Source organism: Rattus norvegicus, chromosome 8 (genome assembly GCF_021556685.1).
Source record: "Rattus norvegicus strain SHRSP/BbbUtx chromosome 8, alternate assembly SHRSP_T2T, whole genome shotgun sequence".
Classification (NCBI taxonomy): Eukaryota; Metazoa; Chordata; class Mammalia; order Rodentia; family Muridae; genus Rattus; species Rattus norvegicus.
Window position 1 is genome coordinate 52491478 of NC_141541.1, and position 24827 is coordinate 52516304.

At 50.5% G+C, this 24827-nt stretch overlaps 1 protein-coding gene and 1 non-coding gene across 6 annotated transcripts in view; one reads left to right on the top strand and one right to left on the bottom strand.

The window, feature by feature from the left end:
• Positions 1–14568: 14568 nt before the first annotated feature.
• Positions 14569–14672, bottom strand: LOC148004099 (U6 spliceosomal RNA). The gene has a single exon (XR_015628367.1). It is a non-coding gene; the product is annotated as a U6 spliceosomal RNA (small nuclear RNA).
• A 6335-nt stretch (positions 14673–21007) lies between these two features.
• Bcl9l (BCL9 like) overlaps positions 21008–24827 on the top strand; it is a 30206-nt gene continuing 26386 nt past the window's right edge. For 2 of the 5 annotated variants that reach the window (XM_087560962.1, XM_087560963.1), the window contains exon 1: positions 21008–21688. The gene's annotated coding sequence lies outside the window, so the exon portion shown is untranslated. 5 annotated transcript variants of the gene reach the window in all.

Consider the following 24827-nt stretch of genomic DNA (forward strand, 5'->3'; position numbering starts at 1 on the left):
GCTCTGGATTTTTTTTTTTCTTTTTCTTAAAGCTGGCTTGATTTGATGCCCAGGCTGTTCTTGAGCTCCTGATAGTCATCCTTCCAAGAAATGTGACTGTAGTGACTGTAGTGTTTGCTAGCTTGACTGGCTGTGATTTAATCAATTGATTAATTCATTAGGGACGAGGTCTTCCCTCAGGGCTGGCAGCATAGGTGTGCACCACTAGGTCTGGCTGTTCTTCCTCCCCCTCCCTTCTTCCTCCTCCTCCTTTGAAATCCCAGAGGACTGAGATGACAGGTGTGTTGCTGAGGTGTGGTGCTGGGGACTGACCCAGGGTCTTATGCGTGCCCCTCCCCCCAATTGACTGACATCACCAGCTCGCTCTTGGCTTTCTGAGATAAGATCTCATGAAGCCCAGACTGGCCTCAAATGCTATGTGACTGGAGATGATCTTGGGTTCTTTTTTTCTTTTTTTCTTTTTTTCTTTTTTTTTTTTCGGAGCTGGGGACCAAACCCAGGGCCTTGTGCTTGCTAGGCAAGCGCTCTACCACTGAGCTAAATCCCCAACCCCAATCTTGGGTTCTTGATCTAACCTGCTTCATCTCCAGGATGCTAGAGTTGCAGGCTTGTGGTACTTAGCTTCTTCCCTCCCTCCCTTCCTCCTTCCCTCTCTTCTTTGTTTCTATTGATTGATTGATTGTGTGTGTGTGTGCCTACCTCCTTTTTTTCCTTTTTTCTATGTATGTATGTATGTATGTATGCATTCATGTATGTTGTATGTATGATGTATGTGTGTCTGATATATGTATGCGTGTTGTATGTATGATGTATGCATGTATGATGTGTGTGTGATGTATGCATACATGTGTGTATGTATGTATGTATGTATGTTTGTAGTGTGTGTGTGTGTGTTTGTGTGTGTATCAGATAACAACTTGAGAGAGTCAGTTCTCTCCTTCCATCATGTGAGTTTCAGCGATTGACCTCTGGTCATCAGACTTGGTGGCAGATGCCATTACCTGCTTGGCCATCTTACTCCCTCCATGCCTGTACCCCTTTTATAAATATAGGAGAAACTCCAGCCTGGTTGTACATGCCTTTGAAGTAGGCAGATCTGTCTGAGTTCCGGGCTAGCTAGGACTTTTGAGGTCCTATCTCAAAACCAAAACAAACAAACAAAAACCCCATATCATGGGGCCAGGAGATGGTTCATCAGATAAAAGAATATATTGCTCTTCCACAGGACCCAAGTTCAGGTCCTGACACCCACACTTGGATGCTCACACTACCTGTAACCCTAGTTTCCAGAGTACCAATACTTCTGGCTTCCACAGACCCCTGCACATTCCCCTCCACAGGCATGGGAGGCAGAAGCAGGAAGCAGAGTCAGGGGGCAAGAGGTAGGGGCTATGGGACTCAGGGGCTCCTCCTGAAGGCCTCTGGTTTTTTGTTTGTTTGTTTGCTTGTTTTTTGTTTTGTTTTGGTGAAATGAAAAACTCAGTGGAAAGATGACTTGGGGTCAAAGAAGTTTGAAATGGCCTTTAGGGGAATTGGGTTTTAAAAGTCCAAGACTCGGGGTTGGGGATTTAGCTCAGTGGTAGAGCGCTTGCCTAGGAAGCGCAAGGCCCTGGGTTCGGTCCCCAGCTCCGGAAAAAAAAAAAAAAAAAAAAAGTCCAAGACTCTGGAGAAAGGCTGTACTGGTGGTGACAAGCCACTTTTTTGGGCTCTACTCTCTTCATCGGCATGCACTACACTAGGCTCTGTGAAACTGCAATTCCTATGAACATTAGCCTTAGCCCTCCAGGGAAGCTGAGACCATAGATGTGTAGCACAGGTAGGTAGGAACTGTACTGCTTTAGTATCAGGAGACTAAGGCTGGATTTCTCTATAGGACTTTTGCCAAGGAGGAATTTCTCTTAACCAAATATAATTTGCCAAAGAGGAAATTTAAAGGGACTGGAGTGGGGGGGGGGGTGTCTGGAAGGACTTCCTGGAGGAAATGGAAGAAGTAGAGAGCTAAAAATGTAGGAATAGATAGCATGGAATGGGAGAGAGGGGTGGAGAAAGATTGTTGTAGGCTGAGAAAACTGTAAGACTCAAAGTTAGAGAACAGAATCTGGAAAAACCACTGAAGTAGTAGCCAAGACCAGATTTTTATAGACTCTTCAAGGGTAGTTCTCTTCCTCCTCCTCTTCCTCTTCCTCCCACCCGACTTTCTCCCGTCTGGGGATTGAACCTAGGAGCTATATGCATGTTGGGTGAGCGACACCCCAGGCCCCGGAGTTTTAATTTCTAGTGAGGATAAAGGGAGGCCTTCTGGAATTTTAAAATGGACAGTGTGATGCTCAGATCTGTGTTTAACAAAGATGACTCTGTAGTGTAGCAGTTGAGTCAGATGAGCAGCTGAGAGGCATTTTAGAGGCTGTTGAGATCACTCTCCAGACAGAAGATGGTAGAAAAAGGGTTTGGGTGGGGAGCAAATGACAGGGCCTGGCGTTAGTGAGGCTAGGCTGGCTAGGCTGTGGAAGAGCGGCAAGCAGAGTCAGGGCGTCTTCCGGTCCTGGTTTGGACAACCAAGGACAGAGCTCTTATTAGAAGTCTAGGCAACGGTTCTGTTTTAAACTTGCTAATTGGGGCCTGAAGATACTGAGGCTTGTGGCAGGTGGATAGGTGTGTGGTCTACGGTGAAGGCAGTCAGTCACTGGGGTGGATGGCCAGTGGGAGCCTTGAGGGAGAGCATGTGCCTGGGGGAACCTTGACATCTGTGGATAAAGGAAGAGTGAGGCTTACAAAGGAGGTTGAGAAGCTTCCTTAAGAGAAAAGAGCAGGAGGGACTGCTCTCCCCGGTGCTCAAAGAAGGAAGCCTGCAGAGAGGAGTAGGAGCAGCAACAGCAGCGAGGAGAGCAGATTGATTTGAAATCCACTCCTGGAGGTTGGGGATTTAGCTCAGTGGTTTGAGCGTTTGCCTAGGAAGCACAAGGCCCTGGGTTCGGTCCCCAGCTCCGAAAAAAAGAACCAAAAAAAAAAAAAAATCCACTCCTGGCTTTGGCAAGGAGAAGCCATTGGGGAGCTCTTCAGACTATAGGTGCTCGGGCTGAGGCTCTGACTCACTGATATAGAGCATTTGCCTAACGTGGACGTTGTCCTGGGTTTGATCCCTGGTAGTGCAAGATGACAGCTTGTTCTGGGGGACATGTGGAGGAAAGGGCTGTGTGGAGATGGGCCTACGGTTCCCTAAAGTCCAAAAGTCCAGACAGCCTGGAGAGGACGGGATCAGAGAAGGATCGTCCCTTCTAAGCCTTGTCATATAGTTTCTAAGGCCTTCTAAGCCTCTGTGGTGCTTTGGATGAGAACGGTCCCCCTGCACTCATATATTTGAATGTTTGGTCCTCTGTTGGTGGAACTGTTTGGGAAGGACTAAGAGGTGTGACATTGTTGGAAAAGGTACGTAGCTGGGAGTGGGCTCTGAGGTTTCAAAAGCCTAAGCTGTGAGCAAGTCCCTAATTTGATGCTTTCTTTTATAAGTTGCCTTGGTCTAGGTGTCTTTTCAGGGCAATAGAAAAGTAATGGAGGGGGCTGGAGAGATGGCTCAGCGGTTAAGAGCACCGACTGCTCTTCCAGAGGTCATGAGTTCAATTCCCAGCAACCACATGGTGGCTCACAACAATCCGTAATGGGATCTGATGGCTGGCCTCTTCTGGTGTGTCTGAAGACAGGGAGACTATAAGCAGTGTACTTACATAAAATAAATAAATAAATCTTTAAAAAAAAAAGTAATGGAGACAATCTCAAACAGAGTATCTATAGGCACCTCTGATGGGCAAGGGGAGGAGATTCAGGAGCTTTCCTGGGATATGGATGGAGTGTGGAGAAGGCCCGAATGCTTCAGCAGAAGGGAGCAGACCCTAGAGTTCATAGCCAAAGAAGAGTAGGACTCCATCTCCAGCCAAGTAGCCCAGGGACCGAAGAACTGCCATTTTTAATTCCCCTTGAAGTCTAGCCATTTCTGAGCCACTACCACCACCAAGAGAGACTTTCCAGTTGGGGTGTAGCTTAAACCAGCCCACAGCTCTGATAGTCCAAAGTTGCCACCAGGAAGGAGAGCAAAGAGTGATGGGAAGGGCTCAGTAATGCTTTGAGTCCTTTCCCAGCCTCCTGAAGCTGATGGGCAGGTTTGGCATGGCTTCCCACAAACCTGCAGCTAGCCTTCCACACCTCCAGACCTTGCCTGACATGAGCACCAGCTATTGGTTCCCTTTGCAAAGCTGTTTTTTTGTACAGAAGCCCTAGGGATGGGAATGGAGGGAAGCTGTCCCCTCCTCATCCTCTACCCCTGCCACAGAGGGGATCTGTAGACACACACCACCCTCTCTCTAGTCACTCTTCCTGCAGTTTGGACTGCCACACTGGAGGCTGCTACGTCCCTAGTTCCCCATGCTCCACTTCAAGCTCTGAGTCCTCCCAACTGCTAAAAACAGCCTGGCCTGTGCTTGCCCTAGCCTCCTCCTGCTCCAGAAGTTTCTGAACCCAAGTCCTTCCTCTCCACTTCCCCAAGCCAGCTCTCAAAGCACCCCCAAGCTTCCCACTGAGCTCTGAACCCTGAGCCTCACTGTCTATAGCATACCAGACGGTTCCAACTAGGGCACCCTCTGATCAGCTCCCAAGTGTGCGGCCTGTCTGAAGAGGAAAGGGAAGCTAGAGAGTAGGAAGCAGGCTCCTGAGGTAAGCAGAGGGCTGGGAAAAGGATGAATGAGCCTGGGTGGAGGGTCTAGCCCTGACCTTGAACTCAGGTGACGGCCTATGAACAAAGATTGTAATCTCTACAGATCAGGAGTGATGCAAAAGAATAGGAGTCTCACTCAGAGGCTCTAAGATGGTGCTTAAAACAAATTCATCTCGGGGTTGGAGATTTAGCTCAGTGGTAGAGCGCTTGCCTAGCAAGCGCAAGGCCCTGGGTTCGGTCCCCAGCTCCGAAAAGAAAAAAAAAATTCATCTCCTCTGAACTTGTTTGGGGTTCTTTGGGGCTCTGGAAGAAGAAGGGTGCTGCAAAAGACCAGGAACACCTGGCGTAAGAATGCAGGTGTAGTCTGTCTCCATCCATGCTAGAGTGCAGGAGCCCTCCACAGCCGCTGCTTTTCTGGCCTGGGAGTGACTGCTGGGAATGGTATTCCTCACGGGCTGAAGGAAGTCTGGTAAGAAGGCCTGGTAATGGGAGAACTGCCTTGGGGTTTCAGCCCCCACTCCAGCACATACGAGATCCCTAAAATTCATAATCCGATTTATATTCCTATTCCCTCCTCTGGACCTGTCACCATGGCAACAGTTTTCTCAGTTGCACTTCATCAGCTTCTCGGCAAATCTTTTTTTCTGCGCCCCCACCCCCAGTTCAATCTCTTTTCTCATCCTCTGTTGGTCTGTTCTCCTACGGGTACAGGATGCTCACCTGTCTCCCCTCTCAGCTCCCCCAAGTCCCTCTGTCCTTCGCTCTGTGCAGATCTGTTTCTAGGGACTCTCTCTCAAGTCTAAGACTGCAGCATCCAGCCGGGGTCTGTTGGTCAGACAAGAACTCTTGTCCCTTCTCGACAGAGAAGAGAGTCTCAGAGGGACAGGGTCTGGATCCCAGTGGGTTCTGGGCAGAGGTGTGCTGCACTGGGGTGTGGGTAGAGGGTGCCCTTTTAAGCTGACTGCACTCCGCCCAGAAGGGAGGACATGGGGGAGGGGCAGAGCAGCAGTACTGGACAGTTTCTGTTCTTGTTCTCAGTCAAATAAACCACCTTTTGAGGGTGTCCTGCAGGATACTCTCCCTGGTCGGGGAGTGTATCAACAATGCCTTTCAGCTAACACCAGTATGGGGCACAGCCCCCAAGCCTAACTGGTTCTGAATTCTCTCTCTTCAGATTTCAATTAAACACCTTCACCTCTTCATTGATCATATCTATGGAGGTGCAGTTGGGGGGCAAGTTGGGTACTACTATCATGTCCCAATGCAGGGACCCTAAACATGACCTGCCTTCCCCATGTCATCCCTCTGGATTGCCCTGTTACTATCCATTAAAAACTTCACTGTCCCTTCTAACCTTGTAACAGAGAAATGGAATACTGTATCATCATACAACCTGTAAATATTTTTTTGGGACAGGCATGGTGATATACACTTGTAATCCCAGTCATTGGGAAGTAGAAGTAGGATGATCAAGAGTTCAAGGTAATTCGCCAAACATGAGGTTTGAGGACAGCCTGGGCTATATGAGGCTCTGACTGGGACGGGTATAGTATCCCATTTCTCAGATAGGAAGTTGGAGAGATGCTGCCGCATGTGACCATGTCATTCTTCTCAGGTTTGGGGAAGTTCCTCATCTGCATCTGTTTCGACCGCTCTTTGGATGTGACTCTATATCAAATATTCCACAAGTCATTCTACGTGCTCACTAACATCCCAGAGGTGACCTGAGGGGACTACACGTATAGACACACTTCAGAAGCTAGACCTGTCTTTTTTTTTTTTTTTTAAGATTTATTCATTTATTATATATAAGTACACTGTAGCTGTCTTCAGACACACCAGAAGAGGGCATCAGATCTCTTTATAGATGGTTGTGAGCCACCATGTGGTTGCTGGGATTTGAACTCACGACCTCTGGAAGAGCAGTCAGGTGCTCTTAACCTCTGAGCCATCTCTCCAGCCCCCGAGCTAGACCTGTCTTAAACTTGTCTCCTATCCTTTTCTCCTTACCTCTCTGCTCTCTTTACCATTTATTGAGCAGCTACTGTGTTCCAGCCGCTTTATACACGGCTCCTCACTTCATCTTCAGGATACTTGATCAAATAGTTATTATTCCATTTCCCAAAAAGACCCTGGAGCTCTGAGCGGTGTATTTACTCACGCTCGTCAGCCAAAGAGCTGAGACTCAAATCCAGATTTGGAACTCTCCAAAATTAGTGTGTTATTTTTTATTTTTTAATTTTTTTTTTTTTTTACACTGCACTGTCCTCACGTGGCTCTCCCAAGTCAGAAGGCTCCTGAGCCTTTCTGATTCCTTTTTCTCAGGATAGACTTTGAGGCTCACCTGACCTTGGCCCCTCCCACCTACTGTCTCCTGGATGTATCTTACTAATTTTCAATGTGGCATGAACTAGGATAAACTTCGACATTTGTGTGCTACCCATCTGTCTTCGTCTCTATCAGCTTAAAATTCGTTTTGTCCCCCCTCATTAGATTTGAGAGCTGAGATTGGTGAGCCACTTCTGCAACCCAACTATACACTTCTGATCCCCTGCCTCAGCACTTTAATGCTGGGATTATTGAGAGTGCCACCACACCTAGTTTGGGGGTTGGTTGTTTGTTTGTTTTGCTTTTTTTTAAAGATTTATTTATTTATTTTATGTATGTGAGTACACTGTAGCAGAATCCAGACACACCAAAGACACCATTGGATTCCGTGACAGATGGTTATGAGCCACCATGTGGTTGCTGGGAATTGAACTCAGGACCTCTGGAAGAGCAGTCAGTGCTCTTAACCGCTGAGCCATCTCTCCAGCCCTGGTTGTTTGTTTTAACAGAGTCTTTGTAGCCTTGTCTGGCCTGCATAGGATGCTGTGCTTGAGCTCACACAGAGATTCACCTGCTTCTGGCTCCTGTGCCCCCGCGCCCACCATTGACCTACCCTGCTCAGCTTTAGGCCTTGCTGGGTGGGGATCATGCATGCTAAGCAGAGGAGAATAGCAACTCTACAAGACTGCCCCTGACCTCCACATGCACTTTATGACATTTGTGCCCACACAAACACACACAGACACACATACAGACGCACACAGAGACACACACAGAGACATACACACAGACACACAGACACACAGACACACACACAGACACACACAGACATACAGACACAGACACATACAGACACACACACAGACACACATACAGACACACACACAGACACACACACAGACATACACACAGACACACAGACATACAGACATACAGACACAGACACATACAGACACACACACACACAGACACACATACAGACACACACACAGACACACACACAGACATACACACAGACACACAGACACACAGACATACAGACACAGACACATACAGACACACACACACACAAACACACACAGACACACATACAGACACACACAGAGACATACACACAGACACACAGACACACAGACACACACACAGACACACACAGACATACAGACACAGACACATACAGACACACACACACACACAGACACACATACAGACACACACACAGACACACACACAGACATACACACAGACACACAGACACACAGACATACAGACACAGACACATACACAGACACACACAGATACACACACAGACACACACACACACACACACACACATACACACACACACAGTAGATGCAGTAGATTCCCCCCAACACCGAACAGAGTTTTTCTATGTAGCCCTGGCTGCTTAATATCTAATAGCTCCTTTACAAGCCTACCTACCACATCTGGATCCCCAGAATCCATCTTTGAAAAAGCATGCTTTGAGCTGACTGATGGCACACACCTTTAATCCCAGCACTTGGGCAGTCTCTATGAGTCGCCTACATAGTGAATTCTCGGTGCTACAGAGATGGCTCTGTGGTTAAGAGCACTTGTTGCTCTCCCAGAGGAGCTGGTTTTTGTTCCCATAACCCACATAGTGGCTCACAAACATTTGTAACTCAGGGTCAAGGGGATCTAATGCCTTCTTCTAACCTCTGTGGACATTTTGCATACAGGTAGAGCACACACATACATGGAGGAAAATAATAATATACATAAAGGATCTAGAAAAAGATTGCATAGAGAATCCCAGGCCAGCCAGGGCTACAGAGAGACTCTAAGAAAACAAAGCCAAGCAAACGTGCTTTCAGTCCAGGGCAGGCAATCCTTGGGTTTACCAGCCACCCAGCTCAGCCAATGAGAGGTTCTTCAAAAAATGAGGCAAGAGGCTGGGAGTGGTTAAGAGCACTGACTGCTCTTCCAAAGTTCCTGAGTTCAAATCCCAGCAACCGCATGGTGGCTCACAACCATCTGTAGTGAGATCTGATGATGCCCTCTTCTGGTGTGTCTGAACAGCTACAGTGTACTTATATATAGTAAATGAATAAATAAATCGTTAAAAAAAAAGAGATCTGTTGCTCTTGCAGAACATCTGGGTGGTTTTCAGCACCCACATGGTGGCTCACAACTGTAACTCGAATTCTAGGGACTCTGATGCCCACTAGGCACACATGGGGCACACATGCAAATACTCAAATATATTAGAAATATTTCTAAAATGTAGATTCCCTACCCACTCCCTCTAAAGCGCCCCCCTCCCTCTAGAGGTCGTGATCTTCAGCTGTATACTGACTGAGTTTGCTGACAGATCGGAGTACATGAGATATTGTCTCAAAGGGCTTTGGGGGAGAAGAGTTGGTTATCACTAAAGTTCAAATATGTGAAGGGCTATGAAATAAAACTCACACTGTATGACCCAGGAGGAGGAGCTCAAAGCATGAAGTCCAGGTAAGTGGAGATCACTGGGAGCTGGAGTTCAGCTCAGAGGAAAGGAAAGCAGACCCTCTGCTCTTTTTTTTTTTTTAAAGATTTATTTATTTATTCCATGTATGTGAGTGCACTGTCACTGTCTTTTGACAGACCAGAAGAGGGCATCGGATCCCATTACAGATGGTTGCGAGCCACCATGTGGTTGCTGGGAATTGAACTCAGGACCTCTGGAAGAGCAGTCAGTGCTCTTAACCGCTGAGCCATCTCTCCAGCCCGACCCCCTGCTCTTAAAGTGGAGCGACTGTCTCAGGCGGAAAGCTCCCCATTGCCGGAGGTGTTCAAGATGGTCCTGGAAACACTGCTTGCCAAAGATGTTGGTAGGAAGTTCAGAGTCAGGAAGGATTTGAACTGGCAGCTGGATCTTGAGGTTTAGTTTCAATGACATCTTGGATTGTCTCTGGTTTTGCTCCTGGTCCCTCCTGCCACTCTCTCAGCCTTCTAAACCTACCTGCGTAAATGTTGCCTTGGGACTCAGCATCCATTATTGTTTGGTCCTTGTCTCCATCTTTCCTTTAGGCTAAGTCCTGAGTTACCCATTATTAGATACTATACTGATCAGCCTGTATAGTGGTACACATCTACAATCCTAGCACTTCAGAAGTAGAGGCAGGAAGATCTCAGGTTCAAGGCCAACCTGGTCTATAGACAAATTTGACACTAGCCAAAGCTATCTATAGCAAGACCATGTCTCCAAAATAACGAAAAGCCAGGTGTGGTGGCCCATGAATCCTGGCACTCAAGAGGTGGAGACAAGTGGGTCTCTGAATTTGAGGCCAGTCTTGTCTTTTTGAAGAGAGACCCAGGGCTGGAGAGATGGCTCAGCGGTTAAGAGCGCCCGACTGCTCTTCCAGAGGTCATGAGTTCAATTCCCAGCAACCACATGGTGGCTCACAACCATCTGTAAAGAGATCTGATGCCCTCTTCTGGTGTATCTGAAGGCAGCTACAGTGTACTTATATATAATAAATAAATCTTAAAAAAAAAAAAAAAAGAATTTTGAAGAGAGACCCAGGACAGTGAGAGATATACAAGAGACCCTGTCTCAAGTATGACAAAACCTTTCTATCTCTCATGCTCCCAGCCTGCCTGCTTCTCTGCCTATCCAGATAATTTTATCCCTCACCTGTTGTAGGAACACCTTGCCTTGGCTTGCTCCTTAGGGCTCTTGTAATACAGAACTGAGAGGCCAGGAGCTAAGAGTTTGGATGAGGCAGGCACGGGAAAGCAGCTTTGTCTTAGAATAAGGTGGAAACAAAGGAAAATAAGAAAACCTGAGGGGTATCCCATCCAGATAGTCAGGAATTGGGTGGCTGTTTGCAACATGCTGGTGATGGCTGCAGGGTGGAACAGGATGGTAGAAAGACTTGTACAAGTTTGGTTGTGGGTTGTGACGAGATGACCAGAGTCATTTATAGCAACTGGAACTCACTTTCTAGTTTGTTTTTATTTCATGCGTGTGGATGGGTGTTTTGCCTGCATGTGTCTGTCCATCGCTTTGTGTGCAGTACCCATACACACCAGAAGAGGGCGTCAGATGCTCTGGGATTGCAGTTGTAGGTGACCGTGAGCCACCATCTGGAACAGAACAGCCAGTGCTCATAACCATCGAGCCTTCTCTCCAGCCCCTAAGACTGGAATTCTTTTTCTGCAATTGTACTATTTCAGTTATGGGGGCCTCACATATATTCAGCTTACATGTCCCATAATTTTCACAGGGGCACACATGGCACCAGAGTGTGGGTGCCTCAATAAACAGCACCCTAACCCCAAAGATACTGCCGATACGGCCCTGAGGCTGCCGGATGCTGCAAAAAGAGAAATGTCAGCCCACTCCTTTGCTTCATGCTGTATATTTTTGTTGATGTTATTGTTGTTAAAGACACAGTGTTATGGCTGGATGCTGGTGGTTCGTGCCTTCAATCCCAGCACCCGGGAGGCAGAGGCAGAGAGGCAGAGAGGCAGAGGGGCAGAGGGGCAGAGGGGCAGAGGGGCAGAGGGGTAGAGAGGCAGAGAGGCAGAGAGGCAGAGGCAGAGAGGCAGAGGGGCAGAGAGGCAGAGAGGCAGAGAGGCAGAGAGGCAGAGAGGCAGAGGCAGAGGGGCAGAGGGGCAGAGGGGCAGAAGGGCAGAGAGGCAGAGAGGCAGAGAGGCAGAGAGGCAGAGAGGCAGAGGCTGGTGGATTTCTGTGAGCTCAAGGCCAACCTGGTCTGCAGAGGTAGTTCTAGGACAGCCAGGGCTACACAGAGAAACCCTGTCTCAAAACAAAATAAAAGGCAAGGGGGTATCACATAACCCAGGTTGGTTTTTGATTGACACTGGCCTTGAACTCCTGATCCTGAATGTTGAGATTATAGGCTTGTGTCACCATGCCAGGATCTTAGAGCCACTTCCTAACCTGGGACAGCATGTTACAAATGCCCCAGGAGTTAGAACCTAGTCATTGGTCTTGATGGGTCTTTGTGAGGCAGTTTGAAGTCACAGAGCTGTTTAGGAATGGCTGGGACTCAGTCTCTGCCTGGCCCAGGGCTTCCTCTGGAATCCAGTGATGCCTTAAAATGAGCTAAAGAGCTGCACATATATAAATAGGGCTGACAAGAAGGGTGCAGGGCTGGGAGCCCTGGCACCCTACCCTCTGGGCAGAATCCAGATAAGGAGGTCAAGGCTGCCATTCGAGCTCTGAAGGCCCTATGGGGAAAGGAGCCAGGTGCAGGAAGATGTCCAGTGAAAAGCTGGCAGCAAGCTCTGCCATGGTGGTGTGGGATGGGGCTGCATGCATCTAGAAGCCTGGGTCACCTCCCAGCATCCCTTGCCAGCCATGAGATTTTGCCTAAGTCTTCCAGCACCCTGCAAACCCACTCTCTTCAAAATGAACTTCTATAGGGCTATGCAGAAGAGCAAATTAAGCAGTGTGTAAGCATTTTCTGGGAGTGCTCCCTGCTCTCAGCACAATCCTGGGAAGGCTCCAACCTTTAACACAAGGACTAAATAGCAGGAATTATATTTCTAAGATGAAGTACTGGTGGAACAGTTGGGCAGCAGGCCAAGAGAGGGGGAAGGTGGCTACAGCTTTTTCCCTGCCTCTGACAGCCTCTCTTAGGTTTATCTTTAGGCTTACCTATGCTGTGGTTTGAACTCAGAGCCCTGAGCACACTAGGCAGGCACTCTACCTTGGGTCATACCACCAGCCCTTCTCTTGGGCTTAAGAATACCACAGTAAAGTTTGGCATTGGTGGCACACAACTTTAATCTCAGCATTCAGGAGGTAGAGGCAGGAGGATCTCTGAGTTCAAGGGCAGCCTGATCTACAGAGTGAGTTCCAGGACAGCCAAGGCTACAGAGAAACCTGTGGGGATTGGAGGGATAATGTTCTTAGTCTCTCACAGCATAACTCTTGGGAGAATTGCTTGACTCTGGGAGTTTGAGATTAGCCTGAATGACACAGTAAGACCCTATCTCAAAAAGAATATTGTTGGCTGGAGAGATGGACGGTGGTTAAGAGCACCGACTGCTCTTCCAGAGGTCCTGAGTTCAAATTCCAACAATCACACAGTGGCTCACAACCATCTTTAATTGGATCTGATGCCCTCTTCTGGTGTGTCTGAAGACAGCTACAATGTACTCATTTATTCATACATACATACATGCATATATAATACATACATACATACATCTTTTAAAAAAAGAATCTTTCATTGATTGGGTGAAGTGGTTTTCCTTTCTAGTGCCCATTACTAGTTGGGGGTGCTGGTGCATACATGTACTTCTGAAATTCAGGATGAGGTAGGTGGATTTGATTTGGGACCAGCCTAGGCTAGCTACATAGTGAGACCCTCTTTTTTTCAAATCAGCCAGGTGTTTTGGGGTTGGAGAGATGGCTCAGCAGTTAAGAGCAGCACTGACTGTTCTCTCAGAAGTCCTGAGTTTAATTTCCAGCACCCACATGGTGGCTCACAACCATCTAAAATGGGATGGTTCCCTCTTCTGGTATGTGTGAAGACAAAGCACTCACATATATTAAATAAATATTTCAAAAAACAAGGAGCTGTAGTGGTTAAGAGCACTGACTGACTGCTCTTCCAGAGGTCCTGAGTTCAATTCCCAGCAACCACATGGTGGCTCACAACCATCTGTAATGGGATCTGATGTCCTCTTCTGGTGTGTCTGAAGACAGCTACAGTATACGTAGATAAATAAATCTAAAAAAGAAAAAAGAGAAGAAAAGGAAGCATAAAAGAAAGAAAAAAACCCTTGCAGTCAGGTGTGATGGTGCATGCCCATAACTGCACCACTCTGGATGCTGAGGTAGAAGGACTGTAGAAAGTTTGAGGCTAGCCTGGGCTATATAGTGAATACCAGCTCAATCAGGCTGCATAATAACAAGGCCTCTTTTCCCCAAACAGATGAAACCAGCCAATAGCCAAGTCAACCCAAGCCCATTACCAAATTGTCTTCTTCAGGGTGATGAACACTATGGACCTGTAGAGATGGCTCAGTAGCTTCAAAGCACTGGCCACTCTTCCAGAGGTCACGGGTTTAATTCCTAGCACCCATGTGGAAGCTTACAATGTCTCTAACTCCAGTTCCAGGAGATCTGACGCCCTCTTCTGGTGTCTATGGGAACTGCACACAATGTGGTGTGCAGACACTGCAGGCAAAACACCCACAAGAACAAATACAAGATAAATATAAATAATAAATTTAATAAATAATAAACAACTAAATTCACCCAATTTCTTTTTTTAATGGAATGTCCAGGGCCCAGGCCTTTAGTCCCAGCATTCAGAAGGCAGAGGCAGGCAGATCTCTGTAAGTTCGAGGCCAGCCTAGTCTACAGAGTAAGTTTCAGGATAGGCAGGGCTACACACAGGAACTCTGTCCTGGGGTTTGGGGGAGAGGAATGCTTTAAGAATTTGTGGGGGCTGGGGATTTAGCTCAGTGGTAGAGCGCTTGCCTAGGAAGCGCAAGGCCCTGGGTTCGATCCCCAGCTCCGAAAAAAAGAACCAAAAAAAAAAAAAAAAAAAAAAAGAATTTGTGTCATTCTTGTGCAGGGCCCCTGCTAACCTTCTCTGTAACATTTGTATTTATTCATGGGGGCAGGAGGCAGTTCTGTCTCCACAATCGTGTCAGAGAACAGTTTGTGAGACACCTCTCTTTACCATGTGGGTCCCTGGGATGGAACTCGGGTGGTCAGGCTTAGCCACAAAGTCCTTTACCTCTGAGCCATCTCACTGGTCCTCTTTTAAAACATTCGAAGAAACAGGCCTGGAAAGTGATTAGGCTGGGGCCCTTCAGGCTAGTCTTTTCCTTGGGATAGTTTATTGTTTCCTTGAACATAGAGAGGGAGACCTCAGAAATCTCTCTGGTAGAAAACTCTTGCTGCAGTCTCCTTAGGCTTCTAGCAGGTGCGTGCTGTCTCCCTGAGGTTCACAGAAGTGTAGATGCTGCTTCCTGGTTATGCCTAGCTCTAGGATCTTTCCTGAGAGCAGCCTAAGCCACTCTCATACTGAATTGTTAATTGTCAGCATATTGTCTGCCCCTAGCTAGACTGTTGGCTTTGTGAAGACAAGGTCCATGCCTGTGGTTTCGCCAACGTAAATCTAGTGTCCAGTCCAGTGCTTGGAACACAGTAGGTTTTCAGAATTGGTTAGAAAAGGAGTCCTACTAGAAAAGACTGAGTTATCAAAACTCACAAGCAGAGTTGGGTATGGTGGTGAAGGCCAGAACCCAGCTACTTGATAGGCTAAGACAAGAGGATTCTAGGTTCAGGGCCTGCCTGGGCTACGGTGAGTTCAAGGCCATCTCAGGCTTGCTTAGCACCAAGAGACCCTAGGTTCAGTCCCCAGCAATACAAACGACCCACGTTCAGAACCACTTACATAAAAAAGGGGTTTTAGCTAGAATGTAGTGGGAACTGAAGAGAGGCAGGGAAGCAGGGCAATTCATTGAAAGGGTGGGATGCCAGCCCTTCTAAATCCTTGGCTTTGCTCAGCCGGGAGGCTTCTTGCATAGAGTCTCAGCCTTGACTGTAAGCTCTAGAATCCTTCAAAGTGGAGAGATCCGGGAGACAGACAACTTGGCTAGAGGGGAATAAAGGTGAAGGGAAGTGAAGCTGAGGAGACTGGAATCTGGCGCTGAATTTTGCATTGGATGCTGAGCTGCGAGGCCTGAGAGTCAGAGAAGGCCTGGGGCACAAGCGGGAGGTTCTTTCTTCTGACCCCCCTTTATTAGGTGGAGAACCTCGGAGGAGAGGCCTCCAGCTTCTGCTCTGTAGCGTGGCATTTGAGTAAGGCGAATTTTACCACGCAGATCTGGAAGAGGCTGGAACCACCCGATGAGTGGGTATTGCAGGGCAAAGATCGTGGGAACTTCTTTCACACCTCAGAGGCTCTAGTCCGTCTAAAACACATCCAGAGAGGATACTCTCCCCCCCACAACTGGGTGTTAAGCCGGATCTAACCACTAGGGGGCAGTAAAAACAACCCTTAAGGTCAGTATCCCTCTCCTACCCGTACCTACTCTCGGATGGGCGGTGCCTCACCTGGCTCTCACCTAGCGCTGTTAACCACTTCCTGCTTAGTCTGAAGTACCTCCCCGAGGTAGTCATTCTTAGTGGAACTGGGGGCCAATTTTGATCTGAGGGAGGATGTCCAGCCCGGGGGTGGGGGTGAAGTCATGGTTTCCAGAAACTCAGACCCTTGTCCTTATCCTAGCTGGAGCCTGGAAAGGCTAAAGTTCTCTGCTTCCGATGGGTAGGTCTCTTCAAAAGAGTGAAAGCCCTTGCAGGTCACAAGAGCGAAGTGGGGTGGTCACTGCGCTGGAGCCCCCTGGTACAAGCTTTAGTGGAAACTGTTCAAGCAGCTTCAAAATCCAGACTTCAGCCTCTGCAGCCATTTATCTGCCAAGGGGCTTCAGCCAGAGGGAAGGAGGGAGGTAGACCACCAGTTAAGGGAAGACGACAGGGGATGGGAGCGGGAGTTGGCAGTTAAGACGGGGTTCGAGAGCAGACGGCTTTCGGCAGCTCTCAGGCACTCGCTTTGCGTGTAGTTCCTCCTGTTACTGGCAGCCTTTCAGGGCTCAGATCAGCCGAAGTTCCTGGATTGCGTTCCGGGCCTTAAGGTGTTAACTGTGGGAGTGAGGTCCGGAGTCCCTCCCTCCCTCCTTCGTGAATCAAGTGTCACCACCTCCAAGTCCACCAGACTGGCATGCTAAGAGTTAAGTCTGCCCGCAATCTGCAAGACTGGAGCCTGAGGGGGGAGGGGGGGGGAGAGCAAGGAGCTGGGGGAAGCAGACTGCAGGGAGACAGTGCCTGGAACCCCTTCCCCAGGGACCTGGCCCTGAGCCCCTAGCCCCAAAAGGGGCCCTGCCCTCCCCGGGGTCGCGCTCCCTTCCCCCGCCCTGCCCCCCGCCCTCCAGCTTTGTGTCCCCAGGAGGGTGGGCTGCAGGATTTCCAGCCAAGCCTTGGCTGCCTGCTCAGTTTTTCCAAACCCTCCAGTCGGAGAAGGCGGGAGCCTTGTCAGGATAAGAGTCCCTCCCCCTCTGCCCCTGTCGGCCCCCTGGTCCAGCTTGGAGTTTCCTGTCCCCGCAGCTTTCTAAACTCCTTTCGGACCCTGGCCCCAGCGCCCCCTAGCCCCACCTCTATTGGTTCCCAAGTTCCAAGTTCAGGTTGGAGGGGGCCAGGTGGACTCCACAATCTTAGCGAGACGCTGGTAAAGCCTCGCTATGCGGGCCGACCCTGAGACCTGCGGGGCGCCGGCCTGACTCCCGGCCTGGGCCCGCCCCATCCCAGGACTCGGCCTCTGGCCACCAGGGAAGGTGGCTCTTGGGGTCTCCGGCTCCCGGAAGGAGGCGGTGCGGGGGACGTCCGCACAGCTGGGCGGTAAGGTCGGTTCCGCAGATGCCAGGTCCTAAGGCATACTTCGAGGAGGGGCAGTGTTCCCAGCGCTGGCAGGGCTCTGTCCAGGGAGTCTATTATATAATAATCACCATCTATCAGGAAGCCGGGCTGGTGGAGAGAGTGGGTAAGCCAGGATGCCCGGATCCGCGCCTCATCCAGGGCCCAGAAAGGTGTCTCCAACAAGATACGCACAGTGTGGGGCAAAGCCCAGTGGTCAGATGCTGATCATGATGGGAGGGGGATTCCAGGGGCTAGTGGCTAGTGAGGGGCTCTGGGCAATCTGACTGCAGCCTCGAAAACCCCACCCTCAGAACTCTGACAGGCAGTGCCCCGAGCCAATGATTGAAGTTACTGTGGAGCTTGAGGTTAACCCTTTCTTGGGTCCTAGTTGCTTCAGAATATAAAGTCCCTTCCACATAATTTCCCTTGACTGGAGCCCACCTACTCGGACTAGTGCACGCTGGAGAGGAGTACCAGCATTATTTGTGCGTTTTGATCACCCCAGAAACAGGCAGATGGCTAATCTCAGAAAACAAGCAGTCTCGTCCTGGGCGCCCTCTCCCCACCGTCCAAAAGTAAATTTTATTACAAGATGCTGTTGTGGTGTGGGTACAGCTTCCAGAAACAGTTTCGAGCAGCGCTGGCACAGGAACATCGTATCAGGAACAGGGACCTTAACACCCTTATGCCAATGCCGTACTTTTACCGGCAAAAGCTGACACGGACACTCGCTGGCACACCTGTGACATCCCTCCTGATACCAAGACACACAGAAGCATGGTGTCTCCCCTAGTTGGCCAATAGAGGGAGCCGCTCGATTCCAGCAAAGGGCCACCCGCTTTCCTTCCCTGCTCTCTGACTCCAGGGTTCCACCCATAACTCGTGGCTGCCCAAACCTCGGCTCTGCATCCAGACCTGGAACCTACATTGGGGGAATGAGTCACAGCCACACCCAGGGGAGCGCTCCACAAGGCTGCCTCTTCATGGGACATACCAAATACTCTTGGGTTTTGGGTTTTGTTATGCACTACGTTAGAGACCCCTGCAACCCACCCACCACCAGTATATTTTTGGTTGTGAGCCTAGCTTTTTAGGGCTGAGCCATCTCTCCAGCCTGTCGCCATCACTATTAATACTGACTTCTGGACCTACTATGAACAGGACTTATGCCAAAACGAATTAGTGGTACATGCCTTTAATCCTAGCATTCAGGAGGCGGAGGCAATGAATCCCTGTGAGTTCAAGTCCAGCCTGCTCTGTATAGAGAGTTTCAGACTAGCCAGGGCTATAGTGAGAACCTGTCCCAGTGAAGCCCAAGTGTCTTGTCATTTGTGATCTGAGGCTGATCCACAGAGTAACTTGGAGTCAATTTGTTTGCTGGTTCTCTGCCTGTGGTCAGTAGTATACCCTGGAGACCCTAAAGGGAAAAGAAAATTAAACCCAAATTCATGGTCCTACTGTCCAAAGTATGGGGATCACAGAGCTCAGCTTCTCTGGGCTTCAGTTCCTTTTCTTTTGTTTAAAGATAGACATACTTCGGGGTTGGGGATTTGGCTCAGTGGTAGAGCGCTTGCCTAGCAAGCGCAAGGCCCTGGGTTCGGTTCCCAGCTCCGAAAAAAAGAATAGAAAAAAAAAAAGATAGACATACTTCATAGAATTGGGGTGATTAAATCCTTAACCTAGCACAGTGCTTGATACAGTAGTTAGTATACACTTGGGCATTGTGTGTTGAGAGGATTTAAATGATGATGAGGGGCTAGAGAAATGGCTCATGGGAAGGAGCACTTGGTGCTCTCAGGGAGGGCCCAGACTCAGTCCTAGAACCCACACGGCAGCTCACAACGGTGGACACCAGGCACACACGGGTGCATAACACATATGAAGACACACACTCATACATATAAAATAAAAATAGTTCTATTAACAAAAACAAAACATAGTCCCCGGGCATCATGGGCCATTCCTTTAATCCCAGCACTTGGGAGGCAGAGGCAGGCAGGTCTGTGCATTCAAAGACAGCCTGGTCTACACAGTGAGTTCAGCCTGGTCTACAGAGTGAGTTCTAGAACAGCCATGGCTACAGAGACCCTATTTACAAACAAAAGTCAACCCTAAAATATGGCCATTCAGTAATACAACAGTGTTCTGTAAGTCATAATGTTATCACACACACACACATGTCATAGAGTCATTCTCTCCACTTTCAGGGCTTTTGTTTATTTTTATCTATTACTATTGTTTATTTTATTATTTTAGATAGAAAGTCATATTTGCCCAGTTTGAGCTCAGGTTCAAGATGATCTTGAACTCCTGATCCTTTGGCCTTCATTTCCTGTCACCCTGAAGTCTTTTTCATTCAAGGCTTATGCCCCTGCCCCCATCTGGACCTCCCAGATCTTGCCCAGTGCCCAGCTCCTGGGCCCATCCACTCCTTCAGTCAACATTCACTGAAGCCCTACTGTCAACCTGGCCAACACTTGAGTCATTCGTGGAAGGAACATAGAGACTGGCAGTTATGATCTGAGTCCTCAGGAATCTTGTGCCAGCCAGATGTACAGAAAGGAGAAAGAACAATCAGTACTCTGGTGGGTGGTACAGATGTGACAGGTGAGGGGGAACTGAAGACACACAGTTTGCTAGTGTCCTTTCTTTCTGAAACAGGCAGTGCTCAGCACTGGTTGATCTCATTCTAGGTGAAGGGGCAGCGGGATAGAAGAAAAGTGTCCTGAGAGAAGAAGACTTGAATTCTAGTCCTAGGTTCACAATTCTAATTGTGCAACTCAGTAATTCCTTAAGTCACACAAGCCTTGCTTTTCTCATTTATGTAACGGGGCTATAACCCCTTCCTTGTGAATCCGTGGTAACCATTGAGGTAATACATGCAGTGCTTTTAAAAACTGTGTAGAATTTTTTTCCCTCCACGGGTCTGACATCCTATAGGATGGTGTTTTTGTGTGTGTGCTGTGAATGTATGTGTGATGCCTTTTGAGGTGAGGAAGAGTTTGAGAAGACAAAGGTTTCGCTTCCTCAAACATTTTCTAAGCATCCAATTTGCACTGCTGAAGGTTTAATTGAAAAAAAAATTCAGTCTATGTCCTCAGTGGGAGGGGGGAATGTTCTTAGTGCAAAATGGATGTAGGTGGGTACAATAAAGAGGGGAGCTAGATGTGTGTGTGTGTGTGTGTGTGTGTGTGTGTGTGTGTGTGTGTGTGTAGTGTGTGTGTCCGTCCAGGCTACTCCCACTCTTTCCAATCCGTGCAGATAGCGCGGTAGGTTTCTCAGACCTCTCCCTAGCCTCCAATGCTTTGGGTGCTACTCCTCCCAAAGCCTTAGGAAAGGGGGAGGGTGGCTCCAAGGCCCCTTCCCCGCCCAGGGCCAACTGCCTCCTGCTAGCCGGTCGGGCGCCTTACCGAGTCAGACCACTGGGAGGCTGGGGGAGCCGGGTTGGGCGAGGAGTCGGGCGAGATGGGGGAGCTCTTATTTTGACAGGGGCCTCTCCCGGCTCTGGTATGAAGGCAGAAGGAGGCAGCCAGAGAGCCCCGATGCTTATTCAGGCTGGGGAGAGGAGCCGAGTGGAGGGGCGAGCGTGGCTCCGGCAGCGCAGGGGATCCCGGGGAGGCGGCGGCGCGCGGCGGAGCCAGTGGCCGGACATGCCCCGGATCCGGGGCCGCTGCAGCACCGCCGCCGCCCGGAGCCAGCCGGCCGGACGCCCGCACGCCTGGGTCCCCTGGCGCCGCGCCGCCCGGGGGCTGCGATCTGGACCCTCGGCATCCGACCAACAATAAGCGCCTAGACAGCCCCCTCCCCGCCCCGTGCCCGCCGTCCCCGCGGGCCTCGGGGAAAGTGAAAGGAGGAGGCGAAGGAAGGAAGGAAGGAAGGAAGGGAGGAGGAGGAGCAGGAGCGGCAGCAGCCGGAGCTGGGAGGTTTGGGCCGAGACCCCAGCCCGGAGCCCGGGCACGGCGGTGCGGTAGCTCTCCCGCTGCTGCCGGCGCCCAGGACCATGCTCCGCGGTTGGGAGGCAGGAACCCAGGCAACCAGCGCCTCCGGGATACCTGCTCGCGGGCCGGGCTGGTATTAAGATCAAGGCGTCCAGGATCAAAAAGACCACCGCCTGCCCGCCTTCTCCACGACTCCACCGTCCTGCTGGAGGATCCCAGTCCACCCAACGACCCTGATCTGGTTATGGCGTCCAGCTCCGGCCTGGCGTGAGGACCCCCGACCGGTGCGAGGTGAGGGTTGGTTTGGGGCAGAGGGCTAAAGTCATGCCAGGCCAGCTGGAGCGCGCCAAGCGAGATCCAGTTTAAATTGGGGAGGGGAAGCGCAGTATGATTGTCTCTTGCGTTCTAGCTCGCACCCCAGGCTGTTTAGGAAGCGGGGGACTCCTCTAGGGTCACCAGAAGAAATTCTTAGGTCCTCAACGAAGCTGGCACTCTCGGAGCACTACGAGAAGGGCTTAGTGGCAGCCAGGAGACCCTACCACCTTAGCGCAGAGAACAAGGCCGGCCTTGGGCCAGCTGGAGCAGGGAACTCTGCCCTGGGGGCTTCTGGGAGATGTAGTCCCCCTCTCAGGCTCACTAACTCTTGGGTCCTAGCACCCAGCACTCTTCCCCTGACTCGTGGGAGCCTCCTGGGGGAGAAGGGTTGGGACAAGAGTGAGAGGTTGGGTCCTCTGCCCCTAGGCACTGCCTCTCAGCCTTAGGAGCCAGAGGAGCCTCCCCTGCGAAGGATTCTGAGTGCTGTGGGCTTGGCTGGGGGTGGGGCAGTCATACAGTTCCTTGGAGGTTTCTCTGCACTGCCAAGGAAAGGTGGCTCCTGTCTTGATCCAAAAGAGCCCCTGGGGGGTGAGGGATATGAAGAAGAGAAGTAAGACTTAGGCCCTCTGCGTAGCTGGAGTATGGCCCTACTCCGAGGGCTGCTGGAATTTGGTTTCAGAGGATATGGAGGTCCGGCGTCTTCCCTCCCGCCGCCCCCACCCCACCCCCCTGGAGACGGAGAAATAGAACATCCCTCAAAGTCTGGGAGTCAAAAGAGTGTCTCTCTGGAGCAATGAAGCAAGGATTAGTTTCTGTCTGTCTGTCCAGCTTCCTTCCTTCCGGGTTTTTCTGACACCACCTTCCTCCCTCCTCCTTCTGTTCTGTCTGCTGCTTGGTGTGTGTGTGTGTGTGTGTGTGTGTGTGTGTGTGTGTGTGTGTGTGTGTGTGTGTGTGTGTTCATGTCTTGTCTGGGGGAACCTCAGCTTTAGGAGAATGAGTGTCATTTCTGAGAGAGGAAGGCTTGGTGTTTGCCTGAGCCCTAGAAGAGGTGTGTGCGGGAGGGTCTGCGGGCCCCCTTGGTTTTTTGCTCCGCCTCTTTCCCTCCCAATGAACTGCTTGGCGTTCTGTTTTCCCTGGGAATGTTGTCTGTCTCGTAGCTGCTACACCACCACCAATGCCAGTACCCACACTTCCTTCTCCCCCTCTCCTCAGCCTCTCCAGGGGTCAGTCTCTTCCCTAGGACAGTTGCTGTTTCCCAGAATGGACTTGGCTGCCTTCTCAGGCCAAGACCATGATCTCATGGCTCCAAGGGAAGAGTGTGCTCAAAGTCAGCTCTCAGGCCCCACAGTTGGGAGCCTCAGGATGGGGTGAGAATGCTAGAGGAAGGTGAGAAGCAGGGAGGGAAGCAGAACTCTGGTACCAGGAAGGAGAGCACTTTCTCTCAAGTGATCCGCCTGTCTGGCCTTGAAGGACCGGGGTTCTGTCTGCATGCTTGCTGCTGGAATTTCTTTTCTAAGTCGTGTCACTCATGCTTGGGATGGGGTGGAGGGGTTCACGAAGAGAGGAGTGGAGGGCTGGTGGGTCACAGAAATCTGGGGTTAAAGCATCCGTGCTAATTGGAGCTTGGTGATCTGGCTTGTTCAAAGTACACAGAGCACTCAGGACTCTGGTTAGCAAGTTCCTGGTATCTGGATTCAGCAGAAGCCTCAGGCTGGTGGGTTCAGCTTCAACAACCAAGGAGGCCAGTAGCCTGCTGGACAGAGACCTAGTGGGCAGCAGAGTGGCAGTGTCAACTCAGCAAGGGCCAGGTTGCCTGGCACTTGCTTTAGATGAAAGGAAATGTGTTACAAAGTAGGGGTGGCTGCTTTTGGGGGAAGCTGCTAGGACAGTACTCCAAGGAGTCCTGGAGTGAGGTGGGGGCGTGCGGGCACCACCAGAGTTGCAGGCAGCAGAAGCTCTGGAGTAAGTACAGGGAGTCAAAAGTCACCCTGCAGCCTCTCTCCTCCGGGAAACTTAGATGAGTTGCTGAAGGCACCCTCACCCTGCCTCTGGCTCTGCCTCAGGCTGAGGTTTTGTCCCAGAGCCCTGGGGCAGCTCAAGGGAGTCAGAGTGTCTGTGTCCAGTCTTCCCAGGATCAAAGGAAGCCCGGTAGGGAGTGGGGGTGGGGGACTGATGTAGTCCTGATGCCATGATTACTTTTCCTGAGCTTCTCCATTGCTGATAGTGAGGTACCTGAAGAGCCCGGGCACCCAAGGATGACAGGGAAATGGCATCCCTTGCTTCCTTGTACCAAGGCCCTGGGCACTGCCCGGGTGCTGACCTGGTGGGGGGAGGGGACAGAGGGGGATGGCACCGTGGGAAAGTGGGCAGACGTGGGAGCAAAGCGGTACAGGCTGGGTGCCCCAGGCAGGGAGCCTCTGCCAGGCCCGCTCTCCCTGGGGTGGGGCTGGCTGTTCCAGGGACTGGCTCAACCTGTTGAGCGCCTGGCTGCCGTAGCTTGGCATCTGTGCCCCTGCTTGCCAGCCCCAACAGATGCCCACCCATGGCCACACTGTGTACACTGCCCCAGGGATCTGAGGAAAGAGGCTCAGATTAGTCCAAGGAGCTTAGTAGGGATCCTTCCAGGACTGGGTATCTCTTCCAGGGATTGCTAAATTGTCCCAAGGCTGGACCTCTGAGTTCCAGAGCTGGAGCTGGTGGCCAGGACCAGGAGCTGAGGGGATAGATGGAGATAGATGGTCACAGCCCTGAAGAGCTGTTTGCAGCATGTCACTTGGATGGGTGGCCCTGAAGGCAGCCTGGAGTTACAGCCTGGAATTTCCTGCCGGGTGCCAGGGCCAGGCCTCCAAAGCCCCACCCCCAGCCTGGCCTGACCTCCCCTCCCTCCCTCCTTCACCCTCCCTCCCTCCCTCTGTCTACTTTCCCTGGAGGTTGGAGGAGGGGCAGTGAGAACATTCTGGCTAGCAGGGAAAGGTGACTTTCTGGGTGTGGGGGTACTCATGGGAGACCGAGGCGATTTCTCACGAAGACTTCTGGGACAGATGCTCCCTTAGCCAGTCCTGAATGTGGGGACATTTGTCCCTGTCTCTTGACTCTTACTAACTAGGGGAGCTGA